We start from the raw sequence: 17,751 nt of genomic DNA on the forward strand, positions 1-17,751 counted from the left end.
ATATTTCTGCCGCGATCGACGCAGTAGAACGGGAGAACCAGTGTTGCTAATCTGCTCCATAGGAAAATCGCTACAGTGCGCCGAGGCACAGCTGTTCGTAGAACAAGGAAATTAGAGAACTCAGCTCTAACGTTGAATTTTAAACACCATGCATTATAACCAGGGCTGGGATTTATTTGTGCTAACAAGTGGCTTTATATGTACATACTTATGGACTAAAACCGCTAAATGCGGACTAATCCTTGCGTAAAATTACCCAAAATGATGTAAAGAATGTCTTTGAGCTCAGCTCAAATGATCTTGTCCGCTTGATTTTTAGACAATTTTGTTCGAAAAGAGACTGTATTTTCTCTCTGTCCTTCCAAATTGTAGAAATCGTTGAGTGTGATACACCCAATTCCTTCACGATGCTGACGTTTGTTTCCCCATTTTCTAATCACCATATTATGTGTGACTTTTCTTCAATATTAAACGCATTCCTTTTCTTTGGCGACACCTTGACGGCGATGCTTGCCTTGACTATTTAACAGGCATACTGATTTGAAATCTACAATCTACTGAAAACAAGAGTATGAAAATAAGCGTTATATTGTTGTCGGCAATCCCCAAAAACGTTAAAAAAAAATCAACATTGGACGTTATAGCCGATACATTTTTCCGAAAATGTGATAAAAATACGTCGTTTTATGCGATATGTCGTAATAAGCGATGTCGGACTAAGATTTTTTTAAAATACAGTGTTTATATAGGATTTAGACGGGACCGTTAGATACTCAATACGTCGTTACAAGCGATGTCGCTATAAACGGTTTCGTTTCGACTGTGTGTGTGTATATATGTATGTATATACATGTGTGTGTATATATATATATATATATATATATATATATATATATATATATATATATATATATATATATATAGGGACGACATTGTAAAAACTGGTTGATAGAATTGAAAACCTGCCCCCCCACTCCAAAATAAGTTCCGACGTCCCTGGGAAAAGATGCAATCTTATGGATAAATTACTCGAATAGCTTGGTTTCTTCAGCGTGGCTTGTGGTCTTGTCGGTTATAGGCCAGCTTTGTAAACTGAAATCCTAGGTTCGAATCTCCGTGTCTACAAAATATTTTTCCTTACCAAGTGGGTGCTATATAATGTATTTTATTTTCGTCACACCAATTGCAGCCTGAAACTTTGTTATTGTTTGCGTGCCAATAAGAAAATATGTATTGAAAGTATTACTCCTTCAGAGAACGTGACTGTTACTCGAGACTACTTGAATTTGAGATTTGTTAGTTGCTGCTAAGTTTCGATATTTACAAGTGCTAAAATTGAAAATTATTGTGTGATAACTTGACTTAATTGATTTAATTCCTGTTGTTCCCTGTGGAACATAGGGCATCAACAAAGCATCTCCACCTGGTCTTACTGACGGCAATTCTCTTCACTGCATTCCAGCTCTTTCCTTCCGCCAAGGCCTCAGCATGAACACATCTTTGCCATGTCTGTCTAGGCCTCCTTCTTTTCCTTCTTCCCTGCGAGTTCCAGTCTAGTGCCTCTCTCTCGATAGCCTCATTTTCCTTCCTCAACGTATGCCCTTTCCAATTCCAATTTCGCCGCTTTATTTGTATGGACATCTCGGTTTCTCCAGATTTTCTCCAAAGTTCTTGGTTTTGAATTACTTCTGGCCAAAAGATATTGAAAATTTTTCTCAGGCAGAGATTGATGAAGGTCTGTAATTTAGAGGTAATCATTTTTGTTACTTTCCATGTCTCAGACCCATATAACAGTACAGATTTAAAATTACTTCTAAAAAAACGAAGTTTGGTCTTCATAGATATCTTCTTGTTTTTCCGTACTGGATAGAGCCTCACAAAGGTACCATTTGCTTTTTGGATTCGTTGAGAAACATCCTGTTGTGTGATAAAACACACCGGAAGATAACCACTGAAGTTAATGAGTAAGTTGTGAGGAACATCAGCAGATGTATTTTAAGATGTTCCGTCATTCACGTGTCACTCTCCTCGTTTTATACATAGATAGATAGATAGATATTTTAAGTGGTAGCGTCGTCGCCTTGTAATCAAGGTGTCCCGGGTTCGATACCAGGCGGAGGCACATGGCACAGTTGTTCGGATCCCATTTTAAACTGTAGGTCCAGTTCCGATTAGCCTTTCTGTGCATAAAGTGGACTTAAAACTACAATTCAATGAGATGCAATTTACATCAACTGAGTGCTCAGCTATTTACAAATAATAGATGATACTCTGACACCTGAAAAACTACCGAGTATATTATTTCTGTAGCTTTTCAGATAATGTATACATTAAGTCCAGCAGTCGGTAGGTAAGCCTTGGCACGATATTGGGCTGTTGCGCTATTGGATTATTTTATACATTAAGTCATATGTTTTGTGTAATATTATACTTGTGTACAGTCATGGAAAGAAATACTCCCGCATAAAACTACTGGTATAAAGGCTCTAATTGGAAAGTACTTTATTCCATAACTGTACATGACTTAAGAGCGAAGTACAGCACACATACTATTTAAGGAAGCACACTAAATATTCTACAATCTTACAGGAAAAATTGTCAGCCCCCTGGGAGGATCGAACCCCCGACCCCTGGTTTACGAGACCAGTGCTCTAACCACTGAGCTAAGAAGGCGATAAAAGCAGTGTCGCTTAAATGTGCTTAAGAACGTATAAAGCCGATCGCTGCGGAAAATGTGCGTACAATTGACGTGAATTTCGATTTCATGATGATGGCGGTTTTGGCGGTTTTTTACCATACAAGTTATTTTAAGCGTTTTTTTTTTAAAAAAATCAAGAAAATTGATTAAAAAAATTATCAAAAATGATTTCTTAAATATAAAAATCATGATTTTTATCCACCCTGGCTGTGGCACACTCATAACAACGGGGTTACCATACCATTATGTTCTATGCGTCGCAAGTGAAACATTATTTCGGTATTACTTCTTCAAGAAGCATCAATATTCGCGAAAAACGACAGTATCTCTTCAGGCATTCTTGTGCGATAGTACTGAAACATAATATGTGCATTACAGTATTACATCTACAGAAGCATCGGTAGGGGCAAAAGACACTGAATAGGCACGTCTTACTGTTGTGCAATGGTATATCATCATGAAATTGAAATGCACGTCAATTGTCGCACATTTTCCGCAGCAATCATCTTTATAGGTTCTTAAGCACATATAAGCTGTATTGCCTTCTTAGCTCAGTGGTTAATACACATGGCCGCGGTGGCTCAGTCAAGTTTGCTGCCAGCACTGGCACGCGGTGCATCGTCTCTACGTGCGGTCCGTGTTGAGCATTTACGTGCAAGGGAGTGAAATTCCGGTTAAGTCTACCTTCTGTGTTCTGAACCATGTCTGTACGGCGAGTGAATGCTGTGAAATTGGTCTTCACGAATGTGCGATAAAAACCGACATCGATACAACTGCATCGGTGGATACAGCAGAATTTGTCACTAACAGAAGATCAAGTGCTTAGTATTGAAATCGATCAATATCGTAAGTGTATGTTTATAAAGTTAATATCGCGAGTGTTAGGCGAGCAGATAATATTACGATCGGTAGCACATTAGTATACACTGATGACAATGGGGAGCATGAGGTAAAACTGGAATGGGCGGATCAAAATAGTGTAATTGTGAATGTACACGTAGTTCCTATGGAACTTCCAATGGACGTTCTACAACAGACACTGGCAACATATGGTGATGTGAAATATGTTGACGATGAAAAGTACACAGATGAACATATATACCCTACGCATACCGGTACAAAGCGAATTCCCATGACGCTTAAAAAACCAATTCCATCGTAGCCTACATCAATATCAAAGGTGATCGATATTGAGTAACGTACTATGGTCAAAAGATTACGTGCAGGATATGTGAATCTACAGAACATCTCTCAAATTGTTGTGATAAGCGTTGAAATCCAGGAAGAAGGACAGCCTCAACATATGCGGAAGCCATCCACCGATCACCAATCAATATTGATGCAGCAGAACAACAACTGCCATACCAGCCTACAAGTTTTCAAGTACCCAAGACAACCTTGGACATAGAAATGAAAGAATCCCCCAAAGAACCCAGATGTAAAAGAACCCAAAAGTGCCGCACAGACGCCACTAGATCCTCCGACGAACAAAGTTTCATCAGAGAGAGCAGCAAAGGAAACGTCCCATTTGTTAACAACAGAAGGCCAAACTTCGTCATGGTTCGCAGAAGTTGAACGCGAGGAACTTTCGAGTAACTACCAGGTCACGCCTGAAGCCTCGATTAACGATAAGATGGCCCCTCCCCTCCCCGCAAACAGCTGTGTATCGGAAGGTGAAAAGAGCCAGGCAGGTGATGAGTCATAGAGGCCAGCATAGTCTGCCTTTTACCTACCCACTGCCCGCTTGCACGCGATAACAGGTTTACCTGCTCGCCTGCCCACGGCAACGAGTCGACTTGCGTCTTTACCCGGGTTCTTGGTCTTCAAGGCGCTCTGCGCTTACAAGGTACCTGGGCATTCATCAAGACCCGGGCGCCTGCAAAACCTGCTGGAAGGAAACAGCCCTCCGGCAACGTGTCGCTCCAGGTGTTTCATCACCACGTGGACGGCTGCAGCCAGTGTTGCCTACTTACGTAGCTACTAAATCCTACGAAGTCCTAGGAGGAGCTTCTTCTCCAAGGAGAATTTATATACTTAGCGATTTCAGTTCAGCGTAAGCAGTTTTTATCTTATTGCCAGGAAATGCACGCAATATTACAGTTTCGTTTATCTAAATGAATGATCGAGCAAACAAAAATCTCCTCACTGAAAACTAATTGTTTTTCATTGCATGGTGCCTTAACCAGGCACGCAGTGGCGCAACCAGAGGGGGCAGGGTGCATTTCTCACAACCTTGGACGGAAATTGTCTAGCGGAGGGGTCAGGGTGGGGGTCAAACATTAAAGTACAAGTCTCATCAAGTTCAATGCCGTAGCAAAGGGGTAGCGGGAGTCGGCCCTGAGCGCCGAACGATCTAAGTGAGAAAAGTTTTAAAACAGAGAATGCTATGGCGGCCCGTGATATGATTTGCTATTAATGTTGGTTTGTTACGAGTTGGATGAATTAATTATGTAATACGTCGCTCCATGTGAAAAGAACATATTGTAGATGGAAATTTTACATGCCATATGTATGTACATTCGGAATGCATTTATCATGCACTTTCTTTCTTTCAAAAATAGTTTGTGTGCTTGTTTTCCATTATTAGCTAACGTGAAATTGACGTGTTGAAAAAAAAATATTTCTAATCCTCTGTTTCAACACAAATGCGTGATTTATGAGGATAATAATGCTTTTCATGCTCCTTTATTACTATTATTGTGATTGTTGTTGTTGTTGTTACGTTTATCCAAGTACTTGCCCCCCCCCCCCAAACGAGGGTATCGGCAATGCCCCTGGCTGGCTACGGCCCTGGTGTTCGCAGTAGAACAGTGTGTTGTTTGACTCGCGACCTCAGCGTCGAACGTGACATGTTTCAGTCCTGCCCTATATCACTATATATACGTATATTGGTTATTTACGACATATACTTATGGATCCTGTGCCACGGAAAACCTATTTCAATGTGTGTGTGTGTGGGGGGGGTAGCAACATTCGTAAATCTCATTTCATTGGTGATGTGCCTTACGAAGCTTTGAGTTCCCTTTTTAAGTAGTGAAAATCTATTGCAGTTGGCAACACTGCAGAACGGTGTGGGCCAGGTGCAGTTTCTACTCGAAGCAACTACGTCATGCAGAGGGAGGGGTCTGCAGTTGATGAAAAGAACGAACTGAGACCTACTAGGTATCGTAAGACTGCGGGTACCCGGCGGGTCTACAATGCCTGCCAGGAACGATCTGGGCAGGCGGGCATACAAGCTGCTCAAGCGAGGGTGTTGCGCAGGTTGCATGGCATTTCAGGAGCGATGTCTCGCGAACAGGTCTGCTCCAGGTCTTGTGCAGGCCTCTGGTGATGAGCTTTCCCTGCCAGGCGCTTCCTCGCAAGACTACTAGAAGGAAAGGCTGGGGTCAGACACGCCTCTTTTCGCGACTGCCGCGGGTGTGACGTCATTGGGCGGACAAAACCCAGCTGAGTCTTTACCCCATACGGAAAGAAACGTGGAAAGGCTGATTTGTTTTGTTCTTTCCGCTCCTTTTTTCTTGTATTTCTGGATTGTTGGGTTCAGGGTGCGAAATCCTGGAGGGGACGAGGGGGATTCCCCCCCCACCAACAATCTTGGCCAAAAAAAAACACCAAAAATTTCCCGGGGAAAGAGTTTTTGTTATAATAATGAAAAGATAAGCAATTACTTTTAATTTCAAATATACTTTACTAAGAATAATATTGAAAACACACACAAATTAGTGTAGTTGTGAGTGTCGAATGCTTTCTGTCTCAAGAGATCATTAACAAATCTACATCAATACGCACAGTAAAAGTAAAACAAGAATGCAAAACAATAATAACTATGAAATCTAATTGATTTATATTAACATAGTGCACAAACTAAACAAAAACTTACACATAATAAAACCACTTCAACTGCCATAATTTATTAACATCTTTAACCGGTTAGTAAAGGAATTAGTTAGCTGCTTTACACTATCTGATATGTATGAAAGTAACAAATTAATTTCTAATTAATAATCACAATAATTATTTTAATTGAGTAATTTATTTTTACTTTTAATAACATTACAAATATGTACATCGTATAATTCACACATATGTTTCTGGGGAGGGGGGTTGTAGGTTACGAACTATCTCCCCCTCACCAGTTTTCAATGATTTCGCACCCTGGTGGGTTGTGAGGTGTTGCAGTTCACAATGCCTTCAGTGGGGTGTTGCGACGTGTCGTGATCTCCGATGAAAAAATAAAAACAGCTGGCGACAATATATAACTGAACACATCGCATCTAACGAGACTTGTTAGTGGATTGCAATACCAGTAGTCTCATTACACAACATCAGGCTACCTTACACTTCAAAATACACAACTTGCTATTTATATACGAGTGATGCTTAAATGACAACGTAGTTCAACTTTCGTCCTCCATTGTTCTATTATTTATTCAGTCAAATTTTCATCACAACCCCCCCCCCCCCCCAAAGTTAAGTGGACTCAACCAGCTTTCACATACCCGCCTGTGGGCACCCCTGTTCGACATTCAACTGATTATATATACGTATAAGTATATAAAGTGACCCTCGACTTTCTTCAGTTCTATGTCTCAAGTTTTCGTTCAGTGAAAAGTTTTTTAAAGTGTGTGTTACATAATACACACGGAACTTCCTCACGTTCCTCCCTGTGTAGTTCAAAGATTCATAAGACTCAGAATTATAATCTGAATAAGGAAAATTAATTAAGAAATAAATACCAATAGTCGAAGCAAAGTTACCAAATTTGAAGAAGTTAAGTGAAAACAGCTCCTCTCTCACTCCTAGAAGAGAGCAATAGACGAGATTGTTTTCTTTTACATATTCAACTTATCCATAATTTTGGCTTTCTGCCTTTCTTTATTTAACAAAATTATTTTACGCATTCAACATATATATTTTTCTTTCTGCCCTAACAAAATGCATTACTAGGTGTATTAACCGCAATTTTACATGAAACTAATGTTTCACAGAATAATGTGACGACTTATAAACTACCGATAAAATGTGTGCGTAAATGACTGTGTAATCCAACTGTAAGGACATACGTTATGTCTGATCCTAAGTAAGTCTGTGTATTCACTCCCAATTAGCTTCTGGGCATAATTACGGCTCTTTTTTGTTCATAATTACTGCTTTGATTCGGCTGCGAAACCGGAGCGTAGAGCGATCTGACCGCCCCGTGACGTCACGCCTGACGTCACGCCTGACGTCAAGGACCACGTGATCAGGTATGGCCCCAGCCTTCTCCTCTACTAGAAGTCGTTTTCACGTTCAGAAGACACAATGGGCTCTTATGGGCAATGCTTTTCTTATGGGAAATACGAGCGCGCTGTTGTCAAATTTCTGGATTTACAAATTTAGCTTAAGTAAAATCGGTACCTGCAGTTTTGCAGGAAATTTTGTAGGGAATACGATGGTGATCACAAAAAACTGGTAACTTGCTTACATCATTTTAGATAAATTAAAAACGCAAATTTTCTGTGAAAACACAATTTTTACATTGTTTTCATTCCTAACGTTGAAACATGCCGTAAAATTGAAGCTTTCATTATTAAAAAAATTGACACTGTTTTTTAATTGTCATAGGTGACGGTGGTACTCAGAATTTATCAATACTTTAAAGCATATTTGCATTAAAAAATATTCAAATAAAGTATGTGGAGATTTTTTATATTCGTGCAGTAGAAAATGTCGTCGCTGGCCATCTTTTGTTCTGTAATTCCAAGTAAAAACTTCCAGCGACAAAGTTGTGGAGAAAATAATGAAATTATTTTTTATAACCACTCAAAGGTTCCCAGAAATATTACATCCATGCATTTGGAGTTCCTTTTTAATCCGAACCGCGCGCGAAGTAAGGAGACGTTGTCTGGCCATCTTGAGCTGACTCACCGCAGCATTCCCGCTAATCACCACCAAGTTTTCGAGTTATTTTATTTCCATTCAGTAAAAATATGAACTTCATGCTGTTTATAATAGAATTGAAATTACTTAAATTTAATAATTGACAATTATTTCCAATGATGCTGTTGTGATCAACATTAGTGCTGTCGCAAATACACGTTGTTTTCGTTTAAATTACTGTCGACATTACTACTGAAATGAAGATCACCTTTCAGTTTCCAACGTACACATAAATTCATAGACACCATCCCTTGAAAGGCTTTCCAACACGTGACAAAATATGGGGCTTCAAGATAGAAATATGACATGCCTTGCTTGAGTCATTCACGTCTTATCAGTTCACGTGGGCCATAACTCATTTGTTTGTTTGGGTTGCAACTTAATCTAACCCATGTGCCAGGTTCCCCTTACTTGAGTGAGAGATCTGCTTTGGTCTGTTTAGACTTTTTCCCTCTCCCGAAAAAGTGTTTTCAGTTGTGTGAGCTCTGTGATTTTTACTTTTTTAAGTGATTTCTGAAGTGTCATATTCGTGCATTACACTCGCGTGTGTAGTGATCGCAATGGATCATAGTAAAAAGGGTAACTGTAACGTTCACAGTAATAATATTAATATTAATAATTACATATAATTATCATTATATATACAAAATATGTAACACCTTCATTGTGAAGGAAGGTCATCATTTCCCGGCGACATGAGCTAGCGCTGTATTGGCAACACTGTGCGGTTTCTCCATAAGCGCCGTTGTGTCTTCTGAACGTGAAAACGACTCTAGTCTTGGCTTCCTCGCCCACAACGACCTTGACGACCTTGAAACTAGCAGAAGGAAACGTGAGTGAACAACACGACCAACCTAAAATTGCTCCCCCCCCTTCCCTCGTCACAATCGCAAGAAATGGTATCAGGAGATGACTCCCAAACCGAAGAGGAATCCACAGATGATAAGCAAGTTATGGACAAAGGTCAACGAAATAGAAAAAAAAACGCACCAGTTCACGACTGAAAGCGGTAACAGAAGGTAAGAAAAAGAAATGTACAAGGATGTCTCTAAGCCAGCAGTCCGTCATACACAGCAGGAAGACCCAACAAAAGTGAAATGTTAATTAGATGTGGTTCCGATGGCCTTTCCCTCCCCCTCCATTAGGTAGTTAGTGTAAGGAGAAATGTGTGTTTATGTTTTGAGATGAGAGTAATTTACGGGTGTAGTGCGCGACATAAATTTGTGTACATTCCTAGTGTATACAGTCTAATGTTATATATTACATGTTAGAGAGTTACAAGATTAATATCGATATAATAACAGGTAGAAAAAATAGTGTAAATTGTGTCATGCACATGAACGATTATCATCATTCTGAAAACACTTCGGACTAATACTTACTTTAGTGTAATTGAGGACCAAAAATGCACATTTACGTGATATTCTTATATACAGTTTTTTATAATATCTTATTGTGCATGAATTACAGCACTCGTCTTTGTACCCTTAATATCAATGGGATCTTGACGCCAGTGAAATGCAAATTGCTTGCGGACTTTGTCCGAATCCACTCGATTGACATTTTATACTTGCAGGAAGTTTGTATTGTAGATTTTAACTTCCTGTATGGGTACGAGGCTATTGTAAACTTGGGGACAAGCGGGAGAGGGACGGCAATTTTAATCAAAAGTGGTATAGAAATAAAAAATGTAAAGAAATTAGTCGATGGGAGGGGAATTAGTTTTCAAAGTCAACGTTATACCTTTGTTAATATCTACGCCCCCTCCAGACAGCAAAACAGATGGAATAGAGAACAATTTTACCAGGCTGAGATAGTATACTTACTTCCAAATAATGATTCGTGTATCATCCTAGGTGGTGATTTTAATCAAGTGCTGCGATCATGTGATTGTATAGGAAAGTTTCAAAATAGTTTAGCATTAACGACCTTAATCAGCGATTTACAGCTGAAGGACATCTGGACCGAAAAACGAAAGGATATAGTGTTTACCTATTTCAATAACAAAGCAGGTTCTAGACTGGACAGAAATGCAACAAACCGAAGCTTGTATACTATCCTTTGATTTTACAAAAGCTTTTGATCTTGTAATTCACCAATATTTGTTGAAGTACTTCGAGCCTATCGCTTCAGTGAAGCCTTTATATCTGTTTTGCAAAGTTTCTATAGAAAGGCAACCTCCCGTCTTCTTATCAATGGATTCGTGACTCCTGCAATACACGTGAAGAGATCCATTCGCCAGGGGTGCCCCTTGAGTATGCTTCTCTTCGCTTTGACCTTGGACCCGCTACTTTGATATATTCAGTGCCGAGCACCGCCGGCAGCGAGTGCTTTCCTTGAAACGCAAGTGTTTACATTCGCAGACGATTTATCAGCTTGTGTAACAACAACGAACCAGCTCCAAAATATACTGAATGCAATGTGTTTGTATTGTTCTGCCAGCGGAGCGGAAGTAAACATGACAAAATCAAAGGCTTTACCTGTTGGCAACTGGAAGCAAGACAATCCGGACATAGGGATAAAATATGTAAACGAACTCAAAATATTGGGCATTACTTTTCATACTAACGAATCCAGAATGCTGGATCTAAACGAAAATTGTAAGCGAAATCAGGTTACAGTGCTATCAAATGAGAGGAAGACAACTCAATTTAATTCAGCGTGTTTGGTTCCTACACTCTTTTATTTTCAGTAAATTAAATTATGTCGCTCAAGTGTTGCCAATCACACAGCAATATCTCCGACAATAAAGTCTGCTGTGGGATGGTTCATGTGGTACGGACATTTTTTTCGGGTACCTTTCCCGATCATGTGCCAAACACAAATGACAGGTGGTCTAGAACTATGGAATATTGAAAATAAATGTAAGTTGCTATTTTTAGCTAGAAAATATAAGTACTTAATTGAACGGTCGATTACATCAATGTGGTTGCGTATATTTACAGATACGTTTCCACCGCAAAATCCACCCAACTTGTCTCGACTAACAAAGGACCCTATGTATGTACGAATCTTTGTACAAGAATGGAGTTATGTGGAGTTTCCCATGGATTTGAAGGAGAATACTCTGTCAAAATATTTGTATGAACATTTTCAACGACAACTTATTTTGCAGCAGAGTCGAATAGAGAAAAAATGTCCTAATGTTATTTGGTAAAATGTATGGCAAAATCTCCACAAGCCTTTCCTTGACACGGACATACGAAGTTTATGGTATACCCTGGTGCATGATCTAGTTCCAACAAATGTTCGACTAAATGAAATAAAAAGACTACCAACAAATGAGTGTAGACAATGTGGAGAGGTGGATACAAATGAACATCGCCTCACTACATGTAAATGAATTTCAGAAATTTGGGCCTTTCTCATTATGTGCCTTGCCAAAATATGTCGTATATCGCCACAGTGCTTTCAAGCAAAAATTTGTATATTACCAGACTTAAAATATTTCCCTGTGAAGAAACAAAATTCCATTGTGTCGCTAATAGCACATACAGTATACTATATATATAGCAAAAAGTTTGAACGAAATATCACCCTATATACAATGTATCTTAAAAGATCTAGATGGAAACAATCAAATAAACAAAATGTTCGATTGTCACAATATTTTGGTAAATATCTAGATGTAATGTAATTGTATGTATACATGCAGGAAAAAAAATCCATAGATGTAAACAGAATAGTGAAATAAAACTTTAAAAAAAAAGTGGTTAGAGCACTGGTCTTGTAAACCAGGGGTCGGGAGTTCGATTCTCCCAGTGGGCAGTTATGATTTTATTTTTTCCATGTACAATCAGGAAATTTAGTAATGGTGTTTAGTACAGGCATTTTTCCATCTCGGAAGTGGGTGTGAATTCGTATTTAGGGGTGTAAGGATAAATTTTGAGCCAAGATGGCCATAAATTATTCCGTGTGGAAAATTTTAGAGTGATGTTGATGATATTTAAGTAGTGTCGGGGTGCCTGGATGAATTATCCACATCCATATTATATTATGTTGTTTACTTCGGCCTTATGTTTTTAAGCCATTACGCTACCTATTTGTTAAAGACACTAGAAGAAACATGAATGGCAAACATTGCAGCCTAGTCTTACGTTCGAGCTACATTCAAGTGTACCGAGGGGTAAACATGTACTACGTACGTACATAAACGTAAGTTAAAATGCTTAAGAGCAAAATAACTAATTACAAATAGATAAATAAAAAGCGAAAGCAAAGTTTCGTAGTTGATATTCATACATTACGGAACACATTTAAGCTGCCTCCTTTACAATCACATAATATAACTTCCGCATCCTAAACCTTTATAAACACTCGACATATTATATAAAACAGCAGTACTTCCAGAAGAAAACAAACCTTTTCGAAAGAAAAACTAATAAGAAATAAAAATGAGTGTGTGTGTACGGACGTATCACCTCACTGCAGAAGTAGGCTGCATTCTCTTTTGTGAAAAGTTAAATTATTTTACTACGTCTCGTTGTTATTTAATCAGAAATTACCCGGAAATAGGGCGCTCATAATTGTCAGGAAATTTCAGTTTCTAGGGTATTTTTTACGATCTTCCTTTCACGTATTCCAAAATATTTTAACAAACTAAACTATATCTTTGAAAGTTTTTCCATTGAGTCTCACGGTCAACTTGGCCACTGGGCAGTGAGAGCGCATCAACCGACATTTAGACCCACAGCTGTACACTGACTTTGACATTGGACGCGTCAGTGCTCCATTATCCAGATAGCTGATGTCCAGTTTGTACATGTCTGTGAAGTGTTAAAGTCTTCCTATGCCATATTTACGTGGTTTCGGGGTCAGCTCCGAACTTCACAAAAGCACGTATTTCTTTCTTTGGGCCCCTCTATACACATGCCAAGTTTCATGGAAATCGGAGGGGGACACTGGGGTCAGATCCCCACTTAAATTTGTCCTCATCTTGACATTGGAGGGGGGGTTTGCCCCCTAAAACAGTTTTTAAGTTGAAACAAAAAAACACGTATTTCTTCCTTTGGGCCCCTCTATACACCTGCCAAGTTTCATGGAAATCGGAGGGGACACTTAGATAACCTCCCTTGTAAGTGTAATAATTACAAATAGCGCACGCGCTCACACACACACTATATATATTTATATATGTGTGTATGTGTGTGTGTGTGTGTGTGTGTGTGTGTGTCCAAAATGTAATAAAAACACGTTCAAATCGTGTTATTTGAGTAAATATTAGGCTAAACTTGTGAAATAAACAGATAAAAGTTGAGAACACACACTTTGTGTGTCGAAAATGTAACTAAATGTATTTCCTGAACAGATTGAATTGTGTTATTTGAGTAAAAATAGGTATAAACTTGTAAAATAATAAGTTAAAAGTTGTAAAAATTCCTTGTAAGTCTAAAATATAATAAAAAATGTTTAGTGAATAGATGAAATTGCGTTATTTTGGTAAAGATAAGCATAAACTTGTAAAATAATAAATTAAAAGTTGAAAAAATTCTTTGTAAGTCTAAAATATAATACAAAATGTTTCCTGAATAGATTAAATTGCGTTATTTTGGTAAAATAATAGGTTAAAAGTTGACAAGACATACTTTGTGTGTCCAAAACTTGAAAAGTAAACAATTAAAAATTGAAGAACGCAGTTTGTGTGTTGAAGATATAATAAAAAGTCTTGCCAGAATCGTTTAAATTGTATTTGAGTAAAAATAAGGATAATCTGGGAAAATGTTTGACATAAAGTCAAAGTTTGGTAAAAAATAAACTCAAAATAATGTTAAATACCACACAGTAGCATAAACGTACTAACTAAATCAATAATCAAAAGGTCCTAGGTTCGTTACCCCGTGATAAAAGCAAATAGTAAAAACTTTAGGCCCCGTCCCTGATAGCTTTCACTTCTTCCTAGTACAGATAAAAAAAAACCTTACGCTTCGTTCTCCTTGTTCAAAGTAAAGTTCTCGCTCCAATCTAATTGGGTATCCCAAAATCCTTTTTTCTTGTGTTCTGGGCAACCTTGGCCTACTAGCCTAATCCCAGTGCTTCAGCATCCCGTGCCTTGGAGGCAAACCTGAGCGGAATATTAATTGGCGCCAGAAATCGGTTCTGGAAAGCGACCCATAGCTTCAGAGTTTGGCCTTGACCGGGCATTCTCAGACATCCTTTGTTGTCTGGTTCAATCCCTTCCCTGCCCTACGGCGTTTCATACCTTTCTCCTATTCTTGCGTTCTAGTTGACCTTGGAAAAAGCGGTTCTGATTGGTCAATCGGGTTCTTTCTTTGTTCTGACGTTCTGACGTCATTTGACCTTGACAGCACATCCCCCAAATTCCTTTCTCGTCTACCTGCGCGAAGGTCACCGTCTTCTTTCTAGCGTGTCGGGTCAACATTATTACATTGTACACTATAACCATTACCTGTTACATATCGTGAGTTCGAGTACCGGGACCATAACTTAAATCGTAATCGGACATTCACCACCGTTCATAGAACCTTTACCACCCTTCACAGCGTTTCATAAACCATAAAAACTTATTTTCAATATTATAAACATTAATATTATCGTTTCATACATTACGTACTTTACAGTAATGAATATAAAACCATATGCATAGCGTTTAGTACCTCTAATTACCTTCTATATACATATTTTTCATAACATAAATAATTATGTATTCATAAAAGTAATAAACATGCAAATATATAAATGTAAATTATTCTAATGATATGCAAATTTATTCTAAAGTATGCAAATTAGTTCTTAATTATATGCAAATAAATTCTAAATACATGCAAACAATTTATGAATATTAAATACCGACCGGCCTTGGCGGGGATACCATCTACTTCCCTGTGAACATGGCACCGTGCCATGAAGGCACATTAGGGTATGTGGTTGTAGAACTCCACATATTTAAGATGTCGACCATATTGGAGGTGATGTGATTAGCACCACGCTCCGACCGCCTTTATCCTCCCCCGCCGTATACCATTTGATTTGAGGCTGGGTGTGACATGGAGCCGCTTTATGCGGGGACAAAGCCAGAAAAATTCCAACCTTGGATCACCCACCTCGGATCTCCCGCGTGGGAGTCAGGCGAGAATCAAATCAGGCTGAAATTTCACTTGAAATGCAGTGGTGAAGTTTTCTTCAAGCTATCTTTAATGAGGAAAAAGTTATGAGTTAATGATTGTAACAAATGTATCATTTTTCAACTGTGAAAAAACGGTGTGTGTGTATTGAAGTGTGACTCCCTCATCAATATATATATAACATCACCACGGGCGCCGAAACCGAGGGGGGGGGGGGCTGTTAATATATTACATTACTTTGCACACAGAAACTTCGCACACAACAGTTGGGAAATTATGCAGGATTCTGCTCTGAAATGGCCGGAATCAATAGGGGTTATAGGGGATGTTAAGGGACTTTTTAATCACCCTGTAGGTCCTGTATGCGAGTGTGTGTGAATATAGGTAGGTAGAGGGGGCCTTTGGTAATATTTTGCAGGGTGCCTAAGATTTGTAGATCCGGCACTGCCCCGAATATTTTGTTGGCAGTTGGTGAAGGGGGATGCACAAAAAGTTGCGTTTCTACGCCACTGTATGGTTGTAACGAAAATTACCATGCCTTCACTTCTATCCATTAATCAAATAACAAAAGTTCTCTGGTTATTATTGAATTACTATAACTACTAAAATAATAGTACCAACTTCATATCATTATGATACGAACTAAATGTGAATGAGCATGTGTTTTTCATCAATGTGTAACCACACTGCCATGTTCTATTCGCTGCAAAGAAATATGTTTTAGTATTACATCTACAGAAGCATTAGTAGCGGAAGAAACACTATCTATGCATGTCTTACTGTTGTGCAATGGTATGTCATCATGAAAATGAAATGCATCTCAATTGTATGCAGATCCCTTGCAGCGATCCGCTTTGGAGACTTGTGACGATAAACTATTAGGCAGACTTAAGGGATAAGACTTGTATCGCCTCCTTAGCTCAACGATAGAGCGCTGGTCTAGTAAACCAGAGGTCGGGAGTTCGATCCTCCCAGGGGGCTTGCCATTTTTCCTGTATGATTGTAGAATATTTAGTGAATGCTTCCTTAAAGTATGTGTGCTGTGCTTCGCTCTTAAGTCTGTAAGTCATCAAGTCATGTACGGACACTTCTGGATTGTAACAATTCCATTGTAAGTTAAAAAATAAACGCTACAACCCAGAAGTGTCTATGACTGTACACAAGTATCAAATTACAGAAAAACATACACTTAATGTATACATTAACTCAAAAGCTACAGAAATAATATACGCGGTAGTTATTCAGGTGTCAGAGTATCAAGTACATTGGAAAAAGCTGAACACCATGTTGATGTAAATTGCATCTCATGTATGAATGCATAACACACATCGAAAAGAATTACAAACGGCACTGAATGAACTTTTCTAACGGTGGAAGCGGCCCCGGCGCCCACCCAGCGTCGAATAACATGCGTACCTGGGGGAAACCCTGGGGGGTAAAGGCGGTCAGGGGCGTGATGCTGATCACATCACCCCCACTCACGACCGGATCAAGAAAGTGTGGGGCGTTACCCCCACACCCTCTATACGCCTTCATGGCGTGGTGCTATGCACAGGGGAGCACTTTACCTTTTTTACTGAATGAGTTTGCTTTTAAGTCCACTTTATGCACTGAAAGGCTAATTGGGACTAGACTAGTTTTCTTTGCTCCCCCCGGTAGTCCTTTAGAGAAAAAAAAATATCGAGAATATTTTACGTTCTTACCATTGATAATTCCAGAGGGGGACGGACGTACAATAGTTAGCTAGGCCACCGCCCCCCAGTTGTAATAGAAATTAACGTTTGCTGCAAATACGCTGCCTTCACATACTTTTCTATCGACGTATATATCAGTGTAATAAAAGGTGGCGCAAAAGTCATCACCTAATTTTCTTAGCGTATATAGCTTGGGTTTTAAATTAAGCAAAGTAGGTTTCTTGCGTTAAACTTTTATTGATACTTGTAAGTTTCATGTCCTCAATTATTAAAGATAACATCCAATACATGACCACCATTCGAATTGATGCAAATTTGGGATCTTTTTATGGCGTTTTCCATGGTGTTGGAAATCTGC

General features: G+C 38.9%; 2 non-coding genes across 2 annotated transcripts; one reads left to right on the forward strand and one right to left on the reverse strand.

Moving 5' to 3' along the window:
* Window positions 1-2,600: 2,600 nt before the first annotated feature.
* TRNAT-CGU (transfer RNA threonine (anticodon CGU)) lies at window positions 2,601-2,673 on the reverse strand. Its single transcript has one exon. It is a non-coding gene; the product is annotated as a tRNA-Thr (tRNA).
* Window positions 2,674-16,608: 13,935 nt separating this feature from the next.
* On the forward strand, window positions 16,609-16,680 carry TRNAT-AGU (transfer RNA threonine (anticodon AGU)). The gene has a single exon. It is a non-coding gene; the product is annotated as a tRNA-Thr (tRNA).
* Window positions 16,681-17,751: the final 1,071 nt, after the last annotated feature.

Source organism: Lepisma saccharinum, chromosome 2, assembly GCF_977018435.1.
Source record: "Lepisma saccharinum chromosome 2, izLepSacc3.1, whole genome shotgun sequence".
NCBI classification, from domain to species: Eukaryota; Metazoa; Arthropoda; class Insecta; order Zygentoma; family Lepismatidae; genus Lepisma; species Lepisma saccharinum.